The sequence below is a fragment of the Sorex fumeus genome, unplaced genomic scaffold (assembly GCF_029834395.1).
Source record: "Sorex fumeus unplaced genomic scaffold, SorFum_2.1 ptg000013l, whole genome shotgun sequence".
Classification (NCBI taxonomy): Eukaryota; Metazoa; Chordata; class Mammalia; order Eulipotyphla; family Soricidae; genus Sorex; species Sorex fumeus.
In genome coordinates this window covers 33,562,911-33,579,370 of record NW_026606070.1, presented here as the reverse complement: position 1 = coordinate 33,579,370, position 16,460 = coordinate 33,562,911, and the positions used below count along the sequence as shown (strand labels likewise).

The 16,460-nt window shown below is 35.2% G+C and overlaps 1 protein-coding gene across 2 annotated transcripts in view; it reads left to right on the top strand.

Moving 5' to 3' along the window:
• The window catches only part of GABRB1 (gamma-aminobutyric acid type A receptor subunit beta1), a 409,024-nt gene that overhangs the window by 168,440 nt on the left and 224,124 nt on the right, over positions 1 to 16,460 (top strand). The gene's annotated exons all lie outside the window — the stretch shown is intronic.

Sequence of the window (16,460 nt, the reverse complement as noted above, 5' to 3'; positions counted from 1 at the left end):
TTTATATTCAGTTCTGCACCATTGTTTTATTTTTTCATGTTAGGCAGGATTTCACTATTTCAATTTCCATAACTATATGTCATTATGTCAAGTAGTAAAGATAATCCACCTTTTAATTAACTTAAGATTGTTCTTATTTTAGACACTTTGAATATGCCTATAAATTTAAAATTAAATTGTCAGTTTCTACCCCCAAAAAATGTTTGCCTAAATTGTAATAGAGATTGCATTAACTCTACAGGTTAGTTTGGGGTACATTAAGATTTTTACAATTATTAACTCTTCTAATACATGAAAATGATATTTCTTCCATATTTTGATTATGTCTAATTAATACCTAATTAGTGTATTATATATAAGTGTATATAATATAAGTGTATTTTTATGTATATAAGTATAATATAAGTGTATTTTTGCAAGATAGTGGGCTTTGTTTTGTTTTATTTTTAAGGATAAAGTGTTAAAAAGTATATAAAATTCCTCCATTATATATTATGAAGGACTGTTATTAATATCCATTTTGTTAGGAGTTCATTAGAATATTTTTGTATCACTTCAAATCAGTTGCCATTTCTTCCAATAAAATACCGAGTTTTGTTGTTATTTTTAGTCTATGAAGAAGGTGTTTTGAAGTATTTATAAGTCCTCCAAAATCCATAAACTACCAATGCCAAGTTAACTCCAGTTAGGTATCATAATATTTCAATTTATGGCTGCACAAATCTTGAATTCTCAGATGAAGTGACTGTTATGCTCTTTTCCCCATTTTTCAGGGCCTGAATGAAAAGTATTTATGATAAAATTTTTGTTGTTAATCTAGTGGCTAATAGTTTTAATCTTCATTTATACAATAAAGTAGTATCATTTAATCTGGCCAAAATGATCTTCAGATAATTTTCACCATTCAGTGATCTAAGAGCTTTCAACACTAATTGAAAATATGACATAAAAGTCTCTCAAAAACATATGAACTAACTTAAAAATTTCCTTGATTATATTGATAGTTATTACAAGCAAAACATACTAATCCTAGATCTCTGATGATCATTAGTAATGACTAATACATTGAAAATATAGTTTTAAGTTCTCTACTATCTATGATGACACATCTACTGGACACAACCAAGGTTTAAAGTAATAAAGCACTCTTTTGAAATATCTTGGGAGAATAATTCCATTGCCCAGTTGAGTTATATGAGTCAATCACACCACATGCAACTATGTTAATAGCTGAGTGTGTGCAAAGTTTTTGTTTGTTTGTTTGTTTTTAGAAGAAGACAACTGAAATTTGGGGATGAGAAAGAAGCAAGTTTTACTCTAAATTTACAGAATCTTACTTTGAACATTTCTCAAATTGAAGAACCATAAGGTTGAATGTATAGGTCTTTTTTCCCTAAAAGGAGGTATCTGAATGAGACATTAATTTTCTAATTTGAGTTTATTTATTTTAAATTTTTTATTGTAGTTTAAGTAAGATGGTTATAATCATGCTAATGTTTTTGGTTTGGATATACAAAGTCACTGCACCTAATTATCACTAAAGTACTCAAGACTTTCAGTACTTAATGTCACTTCTACTCCACCTCTTTCTTCTTCATCTCCTTCCCATTTTAAAGTGACAGAACTAAAATATAAAGTAGAGAAATGCCTCATCTAAGGAAGGCATCCTACTAGTTTTTAGATATATGTAGAAGTCAAATCTTTGAAATTGTACAATATTGATTTCTGTTCCTTGGAGCACTCTTAAAGACCTTTGCAACTAGTACATTGTAATAATATCCTAAAGAATAAATATTTATCATTTATCGTTATCTAGATGCTATCGTCTTTAGGGCAACAACTTTCTTTACAAGAGCATCAAACCGTCTTATAAGAATGGCTCATGTGACTTACCTACAGAGGCTCTGAGTTCAGATTCTTGGAAATTCATGTATATAAAATACCTCCACCAGTATTTCATTGCCCCTGTGTTCTGCATTGCTCTGGCATAGAACTGTATTTCCAAGCAGTAGTGACCTCTAGGCCCTGAGCACTGTTGGGGAACCCTTCCTCAACAAAAGAAGCTCCAGTCAACTCTGATACTGTTCCTTCTGCCATGTCTTTCACCCTACTCTCCTCTTCCATACTTCTTTCCTCTCTGGTTTAGTTTTCTTTGTCTTATATACCCTAGAGAAATGAAAAAATATTGTAAAAGTAAGTATGATACCTGGAGTCAGAGGTCAATTTTGGACTCATCTCCATTTTCTGAACAGTTTATGTAATCACTGAGCCTTGGTTTCATCATCTGCAATAAGGGTCTAATAATCATTTATTCATTACTAGGAAGTTATTATGGAATAATGAATATTAAATGAATATATAGAAAATACTTAATTAGTATTTTCCTCTATACTGAACATTTTATATCCTTATTACTTAATGAAAAATAGAAAAAAACATGAAGAACTAGTAAAACTCTGTTAGTGTCCAGAAAAGATAGTAATCTAGCTTGGAAAACTCTATGTTAACCTAGTATGTGTCATATAATATAACATTATTCTGACCCTGGAAATAATGCTCCAAAAGTCTAGTGAAAATTTGCGACTGTGATGGCATCATTGTGATATCAAAGATTTATGAGTCAAGAAACATGTCACCTAACCACATTATGACCATCAGTAACCCAAGTATTCCCTTTCGTCTTCAGATTTCTCAACCTTCCAGGGAAGGTATTGGACAAAACTCTATATACTTTTCCAATTCTAAGCTCTGTTGTGCTTGTTACCATATGTATTAAGGCATGGTCATTTGATTTTCTCTGATATCACAGTTTTTAGTCTTAAAAATGGCAATGTACTTTTTTCCCATCATAATAGTCTTTTCAAGAGTAGCAACCATACATAATTCTTTAAGTAGAGTTCTACAAAATATTTATCCAATAAGCTTTTGTATATTTGTGACTGTATGTATTAGACTAGGTAATCAGAAATTTTGTGTTTTCTCCATTATTTAAGTTCAACTTATAGTATAGTCACAAGAAATAAGAACATACATTAATGTGTTGTGTTGCTTTTTGCCATGATAAAGTCATTGGGATCTTCTGAATGTTCTTTGACTAGGTACATCTAAAAGCTCTTTGACTAGGTATCCCATAATTATAAATTAGTATTATTACCTACATCAAATTGTTGTTATATTCAAACACAATGCTGTATATTAATTTAAGTGAAGCCACAAGAATAGAATATGCTGTTTTCTATTTTTGGGTATTATGCAAATCAGGTTTTTTATACAAAATGTTTCATAAAGTCATGTAAACACTCAAATAAATAGAGTGGTGCCTGATTGAGGTTGGTATTTCTAGAAGCACTAGGCTACTGAGTAACATTCATACCACCTACTGAGGAGACTCCATTCCTCAAGCTTCCTGCTCCTCTATTATCTGTGTTGGAACAACATACATTATGATACTCAATAATCCTACAAACACTTCAACTTCCCCATGTTGTAGTATATAGACGCAGCATGCCTAAGATGTGCTGTAAGACTTGCTAAGAGACCTCCTGGTACTTATCTCAACTATTCTTGGTTGTTCATCTCCCATTCTGTTACTTTATATTCCCCAGATGAGTGCAGTCTTTCTATGTCTGTCCCTCTCTTTATGACTCATTTCACTTAGCATTATAGAGAAGGGAACACCAAGTAAAGGATGTTTGGAGGACTCACTTGGGATGCGAAATGTGTGCTGAAAGTAGACTATAGACCGAAAACGATGGCCACTCAATACCTCTATTGCAAACCACAACACCCTAAAGGAAAGAGAGAGAGCAAAAGGGAATGCCCTGCCATAGAGGTGGGGCGGGGTAGGGGGAATTGGGGGGTGAGAGAGCTACTGGGTTCATTGGTGGTGGAGAATGGGCACTGATGGAGGGATGGGTACTTGATCATTGTATAACTGAAACCCAAACACAAAAGTTTGTAAGTCTACAAAAAAAAGACTTGCTAAAAGACTAGAACTTTAATCTGTGCTCCTGCTCTTCTCAAAGTGCAGGGTCATTTCTTACTTTGAAGTGGAGCAGGAATGTCCTCTCTTACCACATCCCACATCAAGTCTTTAGAATGTTTCTTCCTTCCTTCCTCCTTCAACTACATAGAGATTTTTCTTTTTTATGAGGCAAATTTCTCCATCCAAGTATTTCATTTTTTTGCTGGACCCTCTTATCAGACTTATTTCTTTCATGAATCTTTAATCTTCCCTCTCCATGGGCTGCTTCCACTCAGTTTCTGTTTCCCTTCAAGCACCACTCCTCTTTCAGCTTTGGTTTCTTCTGCCCTTTTCACAACTCATGTTTTTATTACTCAATCTCTAAAACTATGACTCTTACCTGAACTGCTTTCCTAACAAAACCAAAAAAGGGATTTTCAAAAGTTAGCAAAAAACATTGCATCGTCTAAATCTTTCCTCTTCACTTTTGTGAGATTTCAGAGTAATAGCTAACCAGGAATTCGAAGACCCAAAACATTGTTTTATTATTCCCATTTTTTTTTGCTAGCCCCTTGCTGGTACCTCTTTTGTATCCAACAACTAAAGATGGCTCTATATGTTGAACCAATTGGTTGAATTAAGAAAAACTAAATATCTACAATTAAAAACTACTGACATCAGAAAAATATTTTGAATTTCTTACTGAGCATCTGTTTGTATCTGTGTTCACTGTTTTTGTTCCTCCTGATATGATCCGTATTTATCTTATTTGTTTTTTCTAAAACCAGTTTCTCCTCCTTACATGGTCTTTAATAAAGCTATCATTCAGGTCAATAGAAATACCTTGCCTCTTTGACATCACATATCTTAGATATAATACTGTTTCCATACCAGTCTATCTCAGTCATCTCTCTTCCTAACACCTAAATCAAGATCTTTCCTCACTTCCTGAAAAGTTTCCTATCTCATTTTTTCTAATACTTGTGAGTGTAATCTTATTCTTTGTACAATTCATGTTTTATTTTATCATACATACAGATATACTATGTAGATGACCAAAATATATTTCCCATATGAATACCCATTTTCTTCTACTCTACAGACTAAACTTTATTAAATAATTTATTTCCATAAATATGTCAAAGACAATTCAACCACAAATTATGAGCCAAGTACTAAATGGTTCATATGCGTGCTGCAAAATAGTATTTGCTAATTTATCTGAAATTCATATTAAATGAGGAAACCTGTATTTCATTTCACAACTCTAGTCAAGTCCCCTCCTTTTTCTATCCCTAGACACTCTTTCCTCCACTAACATTCACTCCTATCTTATTCTTTTGGTTTAAATGGGTATCTCTCAATTTTGCTTTTTTCAATGAAGACCAATACAACTTTCCCACCCATGTCAGAACACTCATTTGATACACTACTTCCTAGCAAGTTTATGCTATTTTTGACTTTCTTATGATACTAATTTTGCCTTAGAGTTATTTCCCTGTGATTCAAAAACATTGTAGATTTATTGAAAGTATAAACTGGATTTCCTTCATCTTTGAATTCTCTCTCTTAGAAAAAAATAACAAATTAAAAAATGGAAATAAAAATTCATGGGATGCAGTCACCTGACTCACAATAGTTGTCAGCTGCAACATTTTCTATATAGAAATGATGGCTTTTAACCAAAGAGCAATTATCACTATTAATGACCAGATGTGTCCTGCCTCTTATGTAAACATCACCCAGCTGGCTGAAAATACCAGTTAGCAACAAGAGCTGGCCCTGTGGGTGCTGAGACAAGGTTTGTCTTTCCCTGGAAATGGCAGGCACAAAACAACTTCATTCTGGAAAGATATCAAATAGAGTTGTTAGCCTCCTTAAAATGGTCCTTCTTTTGCTCTCCCTTTATGACCCTTGCCTTTTATTTAAAATATTCACAAATCTTTCTTTCTTTTCCTTTCAAAGTTTAGCATATGTTGGATTGTTTTGAGGATTTTTGTGAAAACATGTAATGAAAAACATAGTGAAGCCCAATATGAGTTAATTTGGGAACTGCATATGTATGTTGTTGAGCATACGTGTGAGCTTGTGTACACACTGTAAGTAAGTGTATACAGAGTAAGATGTACACATGACATAAGTTGAACTACTACTGATAGCAGTTGTATTATGCAATTAAACCAATAACCAGATAATTAAATGGTTGAAGCTGTACTATGTTGCAAACACTCTTATAAGTGCTCTGCCTATTTATCAGAGTGGCAAATTGCTACTTTTACAGGTAAAAATTTTTAGGATATGTAATGCAACTTTTCTCATCTTATAATTTTAGTATTTTTATATAGCATGTCCAATGGGAACGCAGATTGCAGAAACTTATTAATTATCTAAAATATCTTTGACAGTCTTCATTTTGTTTCTCTATTCCCTATCTCTTGTAAGTTTTATTTTAAGGAAACTTTCTTTTGTGATTGTATCCCTTTGCTGTAAATGAGTTTCTCTATTCAATACATTTAAAGCTTGATCATTTAAATTTTTTGCTGTGCTTTGGTAAGACTGTTTTATAAATCATATTGTTTACTTCTAACAAATGATCCAGCAGCTCCCTGTCAGACTGTGATATGAATATTGATGAATGATTTTAGGCATTAACAATGTGAACCATTCATTATAATCAACCCATTAATGTTTATATCATTGTATTATTATTCTAAAGGTGCTGAAACAAAATCTAAAAATGGGATGCTTAAACAACATGCACTTATTATTTCATAGATTGAGATTCTAGAAGTAAATATAAAGATGGCAGCAGGGTTAGTTCCTTGCAAGTTCCATGAGGGATGGAATTGTCTCCCTCCATAGAATGGAGACAACTGCCTTCTCCTTATGTCTGCATCACCTTTTTCTCTGTGTATCCCTTTCTGTAAGAATATCCATCATGTTGGGTTAGAGTCTACCCTCGTATTATAACGTTAGCTTGATTATTTCTTCTACTGGGGATCTGGGATCCAATTTAAGGTGAAGGCTCTCCCATAACAACCAGAAATTCTGAACCCCACTGGGAGTCTAAGAATTTGTGTGACTTTTGTCATTATTTCTTTACCTGGAAAGAGAGCCTCAGATCCCACCATTTAAAGGTTTAGTCTCCCCAAATCACTCTGCTTGAGACAGCAGTCTCAAGCGCAGACTATGTGACCTGTGTTTCTTTTTGAGAAACATATCAGAGAATTAATGACAGGACTTCTGCCTCTGGTTTGACTAATTTGTCACAAAACTCATGAATTCATGAAAACCATTTACTCACTAGATGACAGTTTAATACAAAAGGTGTAACTAAGAAATAGTTACCTGGAAGGAAGGCACAGAGTAGGAAGAAAAGGCATGGAGCTTATGTGCCCTTAATCTCCACACCTTCACCAACCTGGAAGTTCTCTGAAGTGGCTCCTCTTAGGATTTTTTTTTCATCTCCTCTCTTAGGATTCTTATAGACAATTAGTATTTAGCCTTGATATTTACTCATTAATTGGACATTGTCACTCACTTGCTTCCCTAGTAGTCCAGGACAACAATCATTTATTTTGGTTTCCTTGAAAACCAACGCAACTTTCTCAGATCTTTTCAGAAGAATCCCAATGGGGAGTTGTAAGCTGTGAAATGTGTATGAAGACCCATTATGTTTAAAAATATAATTTGGTTATCTAAGCATATATACAAATACATAGTACAGGTGTTGTGTGTTTATATATACATACATATTGTGTAAATATATAGAGTCATACGATATGTCTCCAAATGTGGTCCCCTTTTGAAGTATTGTGGATGAGGTTGAAAATGTATGCATCAGAAGGGCCGGAGTGATGGTACAAGTGAGTGCAGAGCCAGGAGTAACCCCTAAGCATGCCAGGCATGCCAGATGTGAACCAAAAAGCAAAAAAAAAAAAAAAAAAAAAGAAATCTGGGGCTGGAATGATAGTACAGCAGGTAGGGTATTTGCCTTGCACACGGCCAATCCAGGTTCAATTCCCCAGCATCTCATATGAGCACTTCAAGGAGTGATGACTGAGTGCACAGTCAGGAGTAACCCCTGTGCATCACCGGGTGTGACCCAAAAAAAGCAATAAATAAATAATATATGAATCAAAGGGGACATAATTCATCTCAAGAAACAACAATTTGTTCATCCTCATTGTATAAAAGCACAGTACATCCCTTTTGTGTTTTCATTATTTAAATTAAAAATATAATATCGCGATAGCACAGCGGTAGGGCGTTTGCCTTGCACGCAGCCAACATGGTTGACTCGAGTTCGATTCCTCCGCCCCTCTCGGAGAGCCCGGCAAGCTACCGAGAGTATCTTGCCCGCACGGCAGAGCCTGGCAAGCTCCCCGTGATGTATTCGATATGCCAAACACAGTAACAACAAAGTCTCCAATGGAGACGTTATTGGGCCCGCTCGAGCAAATCAATGATCAACGGGAGGGCCTTTACTTTTTACTTATTATAATAATTATATATAAATTATAAACTATATAATATATTATATATGATTATATAATAATTATAATATATAATTATATATGATTATAATGATTGTTATATTATTATAATTATTATAGAATAATAATTATTATTCTATAATAAATATCATATTATATAAACTCCCCTTAAATTAAAAACATAATTATCATTAATGATATGATAACAAAAATGGGTTAAGTTTCAACATTTTTTTGCCTTTAAAATATATTCCTTTCGGGATTTCGAATGGGTTTCAATGTTTTAAATTTTGTTTTAAGTTTCAGTTTAGAAATAGTCTCATACTTTATTGTATTTCACTACATTTTCTTTGACTGTCATTTTTAAATGTTTATGTAATTATATTCTTTGTTACATAAGACATTCACATGGTTCTAAAATCAAGTTATATAAAGCAGAAATTTATTGCTGTTCAAATACTCAACCATGCATTACTTTCATCATGGAGAAGCATTATCATTTATTTTGACTTTTTTCTCTTTTTAACAAATATGTATATCTAGTGATCACTCTATCATCGTATCATGTCATCGTTGTTCATCGATTTACTCAAGAGGGTGCCAGTAATGTCTCCATTCGTTCCAGCCCTGAGATTTTAGCAGCCTGTCCTTACTTGTCTTTCCGAACACTACCGTATTGGAGGCTCTTTCAGGGTCAGGGGAATCAGACCTGTTATTGTTACTGTTTTTGGCATATTGGATATGCCACGGGTAGCTTGCCAGACTCTGCCATAAAATCTAGTCATATTTTAAAATACTATCTCCGTCTACAATTTTAGCCCCTTCTTGCACAGAACAGCTTATTATTGTCCTGTATGTTTCTTTCTTAGCAGATCATTTCTTGGAAAATATTTGTCTGCTTATGATGCTTTCATTTCTCACCATTATAGAAATGCACATAATTGCAAAAGGTACATAGCATAAATGAGAATAGGTCTCCCTAGTATGTGAGTTATTAATATAGACAATTTTGCCTGGTCCTCTTACATATACTAAAGACTAGAAATTCCAAAGAGATGTTTCAAAGTTTCATATTTAATAATGGTAAAAAACTAATATTAGCTAAAAACACTTATGGCGTAATGGAGGTTTTGAGGACTCCCTTACTCAATTTCTTTACCTAACTCTATTCTTAATTGCTACTTTAATGTTTCTGACAGTGCTTGAGCATGGATTGTGCCAGAGAATAAAATCAGTGACTACATTTATAGAATACGAAAAGAAAGAAATTTTACCACTATACCCGGGAGGATCATCTCATCATGCCTTAATCATCTGTTGTAACAAAAAAAGTGGAGCATTTACTTTGATAATGCAAATTAAAAAAGCCCACCATTGCTGATTTTTCAAGAACTTTGGCATTTCTGCTTCATGTTAGATCTCTAAATTGATTGTGTATCTTGAAAAAATAATTTTTATCTTCTACAAATTTTCCTGTTAGACAATTTGCTTATGTTCAAAAATCCTGGCAGCTTGCACAGGTTTGCTATTAGATAGGCTGCATAAAGATAGAGTTGAGTAGATGTCAGAGAATAAAGCTGTGGGTTGATTGGGTATTTGAGGAGGAGGACTGGTTGATATTGACAAATTTGTCCTGCTAAGATAAAAAACCTTTCTAATTCATATGAAGAAAGAGAAAAAAGAAAGTTCATTTTATTAGGAAAAAAAACCCCTCATGACTCTATTTATAGTTTCATCCAAAGAATTACAGAATTGTTATTCCCATCACATTGTAAATGACTTATATTTTAGAGCCTCACCAGTGAAGTATATAAGAGAATTCTTCAAAATGCTCGCCAGTGAAAGGACTAAATTGTTGCCTCACATAATTTTAAAATTTTATTTAAATGTTTTGTTCATCTAGATATGAGGTGTCTCATGATGAAATTGTATTTATTACAATCTTCTTTTGATCATTATGGTTTCACAACTCAATACTGAATGAGCAACTAAATAATTATGCAGTGCCATAGGTATCATATGACAATGTGATCTGTGGATATGGCGTTATAATTAAATTTCTTTAATTAATGCAAAAAAATTAAGTAAAAGCTGTGACCAAAATCATCTTTTTAAAAGCTGCACTGTAGCACTGTCTGTAGCACTGTCCTCCCGTTGTTCATCAATTTGCTCAAGCAGGCCCAGTAACATCTCCATTGGGAGACTTGTTGTTACTGTGTTTGGCATATTGAATATGTCACGGGAAGCTTGCCAGGCTTTGCCGTTCGGGTGAGATACTCTCGGTAGCTTGCCAGGCTCTCCGAGAGGAGCATAGGAATTGAACCAGGTCAGCCGGGTCAGTGGAGTACAAGGCAAACGCCCCACCCACTGTGCTATAGTTCCAGCACATTTTCTGCATTTTCTCAAATTCTAACTTTAAGATTCTTATGGTATGTTACAATGCAAACTCTTAGGAAAAAGGAAATCAAAATGAGAATAAAATGAGGAAAAAGGGAAGATGGAAGAAAGAAGTGTTAGAATCTGGTAGAGAAGAGGAAATAGGGAGAAATTGAAGGAGGAAATTAATAAAAGAGAAAGGAGAGAATGAAGGACAAAAGAAGGAAGGGGCAATAAAGAAGAAAATAAGAAACAAATATCTTAGTGATCTGAATTTTATATTCTAATTATAGAATTAGAATTTATGTATAGTATTGTAATTATAAATTACTCTACTTCCAAGAAGTATTAGGCCCAGATGATCATTTGTGAATTTTTATAAATAATCTCAATTTATTTCATTAGACTATTATTTATAATTTAATATTTAGAACCAGTTCTTTAATAATACCTAAACATATTGAAACATTTCTTACATGTGTATGTATCGTGAAGTGTATATGTTTATATATGTTTATGCATATATGTGTTTATGTATGTATGCATTATGTATGTAAAGGCAATTTTCATGACACCTATTTTCACTTAATCTTCTTGGCCTGGGAATTGACCCAGACATCCAGAATCTCAGAGGTGCTATGGTGCTTTAAATAGGATAGGATTTAACTCTTTGGTGTCCAAAAAAGCTTAGATAGAGCCAGAGTAAAGCTGTTAGGGCATTTGCCTTGCACATGGCCGAACCGGTTCAATCCTCAGCATCCCATATTGTAAAATCTTAGCACACCAAAGGTTGTGTGTTCGAAGGCTCACTGGAAGGCACTGTCTCACCTCCTGCATTCGGTGCTCTTGAGCCACGGTGTGTGGCCTGGATCATTATGGCTGTTGGCCAAGGGCAGACGAAGGAAGAAATGAGGGCCAGGCTGGTCAACATCAATTGTAGTTTATTACAATCCTCTTCACTCCTGTATCACCTCTGCCTCCTTCTCTTCTGGGCCCCAATTTGGAACCCCTTCTCCTTCTGGCTTTGACTCTGGATCTCTGGAGCCCGAGCTCTCTCACTTCTGACTCTGTTCTCCTTGAGCTTACAGTCTTAGTTTATATAGCAATCACGGTAAGGCAGTGACACAAAGGTATGTTGGATATTGACAATGAGAGGTAAGACCACTCCTCCAAGAGATTAACTCAAGGATAAAATCTCATCTAAAGAGATTTTTCTCCAGATTACTAGGAGATCTGATCAAGGGTGGGATCCCAACAAGGGTGTGTTCTTTCCTCAGCTAGTACTCTACATAAATAGTTGTAGTAAATCTACTTCTAATATTTCTAGCAATGTCATTCTGTGTGAGCACAGTAAGAGATATAAACATCTCATTATACAGTCTGCAGTCCGCAGGTCAGGTTAGTCTTCCTAGCCCCAGCAGGGTCCTAGTCTCATCGTTACTTACTTTGGATCATGACAGCATTTGTCCATGATCATGCCCTCAACTTATAGTTGAGTATTTTGGTGCTTTAGCCTGGCCCATTTCAATGCCAGGGTAGCTCACAGTTTGCCCTGGGTCCATTCAGTCCCTTGTCGGGACCCTGCTTTTGGGGTGCTAGGAACTAAGGGCAACTAAGTCAAGAAAGCAGATGCTCAGGAGTAAATATTATTCGGGTCAATCAACTCCCAAGTTACAAAGCATAATATTAACTGTCTTCCTGTGTCCATACAGAAAGGACATTGTTTACAATACAAGTTCAGTGTTCTGGGATGGATGTGACTGGATAAACATAAGCTACCTGAGGAAGGACAAAACAGTGTTATCCTACACCATATGGTCCCCTGAGCACTGCCAGGAGTAATTCTCGAGTGCAGAGTCAGGTGTAACCACTGAGCATCGCTGGGCGTGACCCAAAAAGACCCCCAAAATGATAAGAGCGGTGTCAAAAAAATCAGTGGAATGAGAGTACTATGAGTAAGACACTAGCCTTGCATACAATCAATTTGGGGTTGATTCCCAATACCACATATGAGCACTGACAGGAGTGATCCCTGAGAATAGAGAAAGAAGTGAACCTTGTGCACAGTTCTAGTTGTGGCTCTGTCCTCCCCACACACCTCCCTCATCCCCCCCCCCCAAAAAAGAAATCAGCTGCTTGTTTTTTTGTGAGAAAAATAACTATAATACCCAGCTATTCTGCCTTTGGGAATATACTCCCAAAACTCAAAAACACAATATAGAAAAGAAATCTACACTCTTGTTTTCATTGTAGCACTATTCACAGTAGCAAAAAATCAAAAGCAACCCAATTTCTGAAAAACAGATGACTGGGAAAGAAGCTGTGGTATGAACTTGCTCTGACACCAAATAAGCTCATTAACTGGCCATGATCCAGAGACTGATATACAAATCTTGAAAGAGATCAACAGTTTGCAGTGATGCTTTCAGACACCTCATCAGGCTAAGTAGTCAGGAACCCAATGTCAAAATCCAGTTAAAATTTAACTTCTACTGTATCACCCCCTTCAAAATATTTGAATTTCCGAAGAGCACAGTCACATTCACGGATGCGAAATATCTCAAACTCTTCATCACTGATGAACCAAGAGTACCATACCTCATTGAATGGGATGTAAAGTAGAAGGCAACCAATCTCAATTAATAAGATATAAACACAGAAGCCTTAACCTGTAACAACATGTTAGTAATCTCTTATACAGGGGCTTAAGGGCTCCATGGTGAGATATAACAATCTTCACAAATTTTCTTCTGAGGAAACATTTTTTGATCATTATTTGCAAATTATTTATATCAAGAAATATAAAATAAATTATTCAGGACTGCTATAGGGGCAGGTTTGAGGGGTAGTTCGGAAAGTTGGAAAGAATAGTGCAGGAAAGATGCAATGATGGTGGGATTGGTATTTGAATATTGAGTGTAACAAATGATAAACAATGTTATTAAAAAGAAAGAAAGAAAGAAAGAAAGAAAGAAAGAAAGAAAGAAAGAAAGAAAGAAAATGAAAAAAAGTTATGGTATATAGCCACTGTATGGGGCAGGGGGAAGAGGTCAGGGATGGGACCACTAAGACAATGATAGAAGGAAGTCCTCACTCTGGACAAGGTCTGGATTCTGAATGGAGGTGAAAGGATATGTGTAATACCCTCTCAGTAACAGTATTGTAAACTACCATTTCTAGTACCAAAAAAAGAACCATTTCTAATACAAAAAAAAAGAAAAGCCTGTGTTAGAACAGGCCATTGGGCAGGAGTGAAACTGGGAACACTTTTTAAATCTCAATTGCCTTATTCATAAATTGTATCTGGTGATAATTCTCTGTATTTCAGTTTTTTATAAAGTATGATACTTTAGAATGAGAACATTGGTTTTGCTTATTCATAATTTTATTTTATTTTTCTCATACATTTCTCATTGATTAGTCTCTCTCATTATTAGAAACTTTTATAGAAACTTCCGATAAGTACAAATACAAACCTAAAGTAGGCATAGGGATCCCAGCTGTGAACGTGAGGCCGACTAAAAAATGGATTATTAGCCTATATTTAGAGCTAAAAGAAACATTGTGAATCCTAAAAGTGTAAATGTTGGAGGCATTCTCTGAATATAACCATATAATCCTCCAATAGTTCAACTTCATAGCTTGGGCATGTTAATTATTCTATGTCACAGTTTCTTTTTGTCGTTGTTATTGTTTTGAGTCACACCCAGTGGTGCTCAGGGTTTCCTCCTGGCTCTGCCCTGCTCAGAGATCTTTCTCAGTATTCTTTGGGGACCATTGGGGAGCTATGGATACAACCCTAGGGGGCTGTGTGCAAGGCAAATGCCTTTATCCCTGTGCTATCTCTCCAGAGCCCACAGTTTCTATAATACAATATTAATAGTACCAATGGTTCAAGATCACTGCATTAATTAAAGGAGACAGACTTTTAAAATGTATAGCAAAGTGTCACAGATAGTAAGCAATCAACAAACGGTAGGTATTCCTATTCTTGTGACTTCTCTGCGGGTTAAAAGCCAATCTCTTGAGAGTGTTGTTCTACTTCCTGGTAAGGTGCAGCTGTTTTCGAGATTAAAGAGAAGGCTCTTTTGTGGCCTTTATAGAATCACTTGGATTATCTTTGATGATATCTGCTTCTAGCCTTTTAGAAAATCTCAAGGTTTGTTCAAAATGGACAATGAAGAGAAATTTTATTCTTTTCTATGCTCTGAGTTTTTGAGTCTTGGATTAGTGGGGTCAGAGAAGAATGAAGCCATTATTTTGATTCAGGAAACTCTGTTATTGCTCATTATTTTTGAGCATTATGTACTTTCATCTTTTGTGTCACAGGATAATTCTGTACCCAGGAAACCATATCTGCTGAAAATATAGTGCCATTTTTATGCACCCCATATCAAAAGGGCAAGGAGGAATTCCATTTTTAGAAAAAGATAAAGAGCCTTTGAAGAACAGTCTCCTTTGTGTCTTTTATCTAGAAATACACATGCCAAATGAGATTCTGAGAGATTCAGATTCTGCTAATAAGCTTTTAAAAAACTTCAGGACCTTGTTTGAATATATAGCATTTACAGTTTTAGTTTAGAGAAAATGTAGTATAATTTATAGCACTGTTTCAGGTTTTAATTTCATGTTCTATTTTTATTCCCATATTTATTGTCAAAAATGTTAAATATTACTACATTATTACTCCAGTTGGATTGGAGCGAAAGCACAGAGGGCAGGGCATTTGCCTTGTATGAGGCCGACCCGGGTTTGATTCCTCTGTCCCTCTCGGAGAGCCCGGCAAGCTACCGAGAGTATCCCGCCTGCACAGCAGAGCCTGGCAAGCTCCCTGCGGCATATTCGATATGCCAAAAACAGTAACACCAAGTCTTACATTGGAGATGTTACTGGTGTCTGCTCGAGCAAATTGATGAACAATGGGAGGACAGTGCTACAGTGCTACAGTATGACAGTAAGGATAGTGGGTCATAATTTTTAGTCATTTGCTATTTTCTTAAATGGGTGTTTTACTTTTGTTCAATGTCCACCAATGACCTAGGAAAGCAACAGCAAGCTATATAGTCTGTAGTGCATTTCCTGAAAATATGGACAACAAATGTCCTATCAAGTAGGTGTGTGATGTTGATAGTGCCATCTCTGGAAAACCTTAGGGTCTGAAATAGTACTGGACAAATGTTTCTCCCTCAGATTTCAGCAGCAACAAGTCATAATTTGGTAAAACCACTTAAATGATCAGTATTCCTACTCTATTTCCAGTTATATTGTTCTCCTAATGCTATTAGAGGAATCCTTATTAGACATTATGATTTAAAAAAAAAAGAAAGAAAAACCTAGTTTCAATCACCATATAACAGCTATGACTTTGGGATCCAGCCATTAGGGATGGGCTTATGGTTTTATGCTAAAATTTGAACTGTGAGAAATATTTATCCTTCAAAAGCCAGAGTCCCTCATAGGTATCTAGACCATGACAAGAACATTTTTCCTTGTTGCATATGCTATATTTTCTCACTACATATGTTATAAAAATAGAGTGGAATCATTTGGTATGGTTTAAGGGCAAAATCTCAGTAGTCACAGTTTAACAAAGACGGAAATGTGCTAGCTTCTAAAAATAGTAG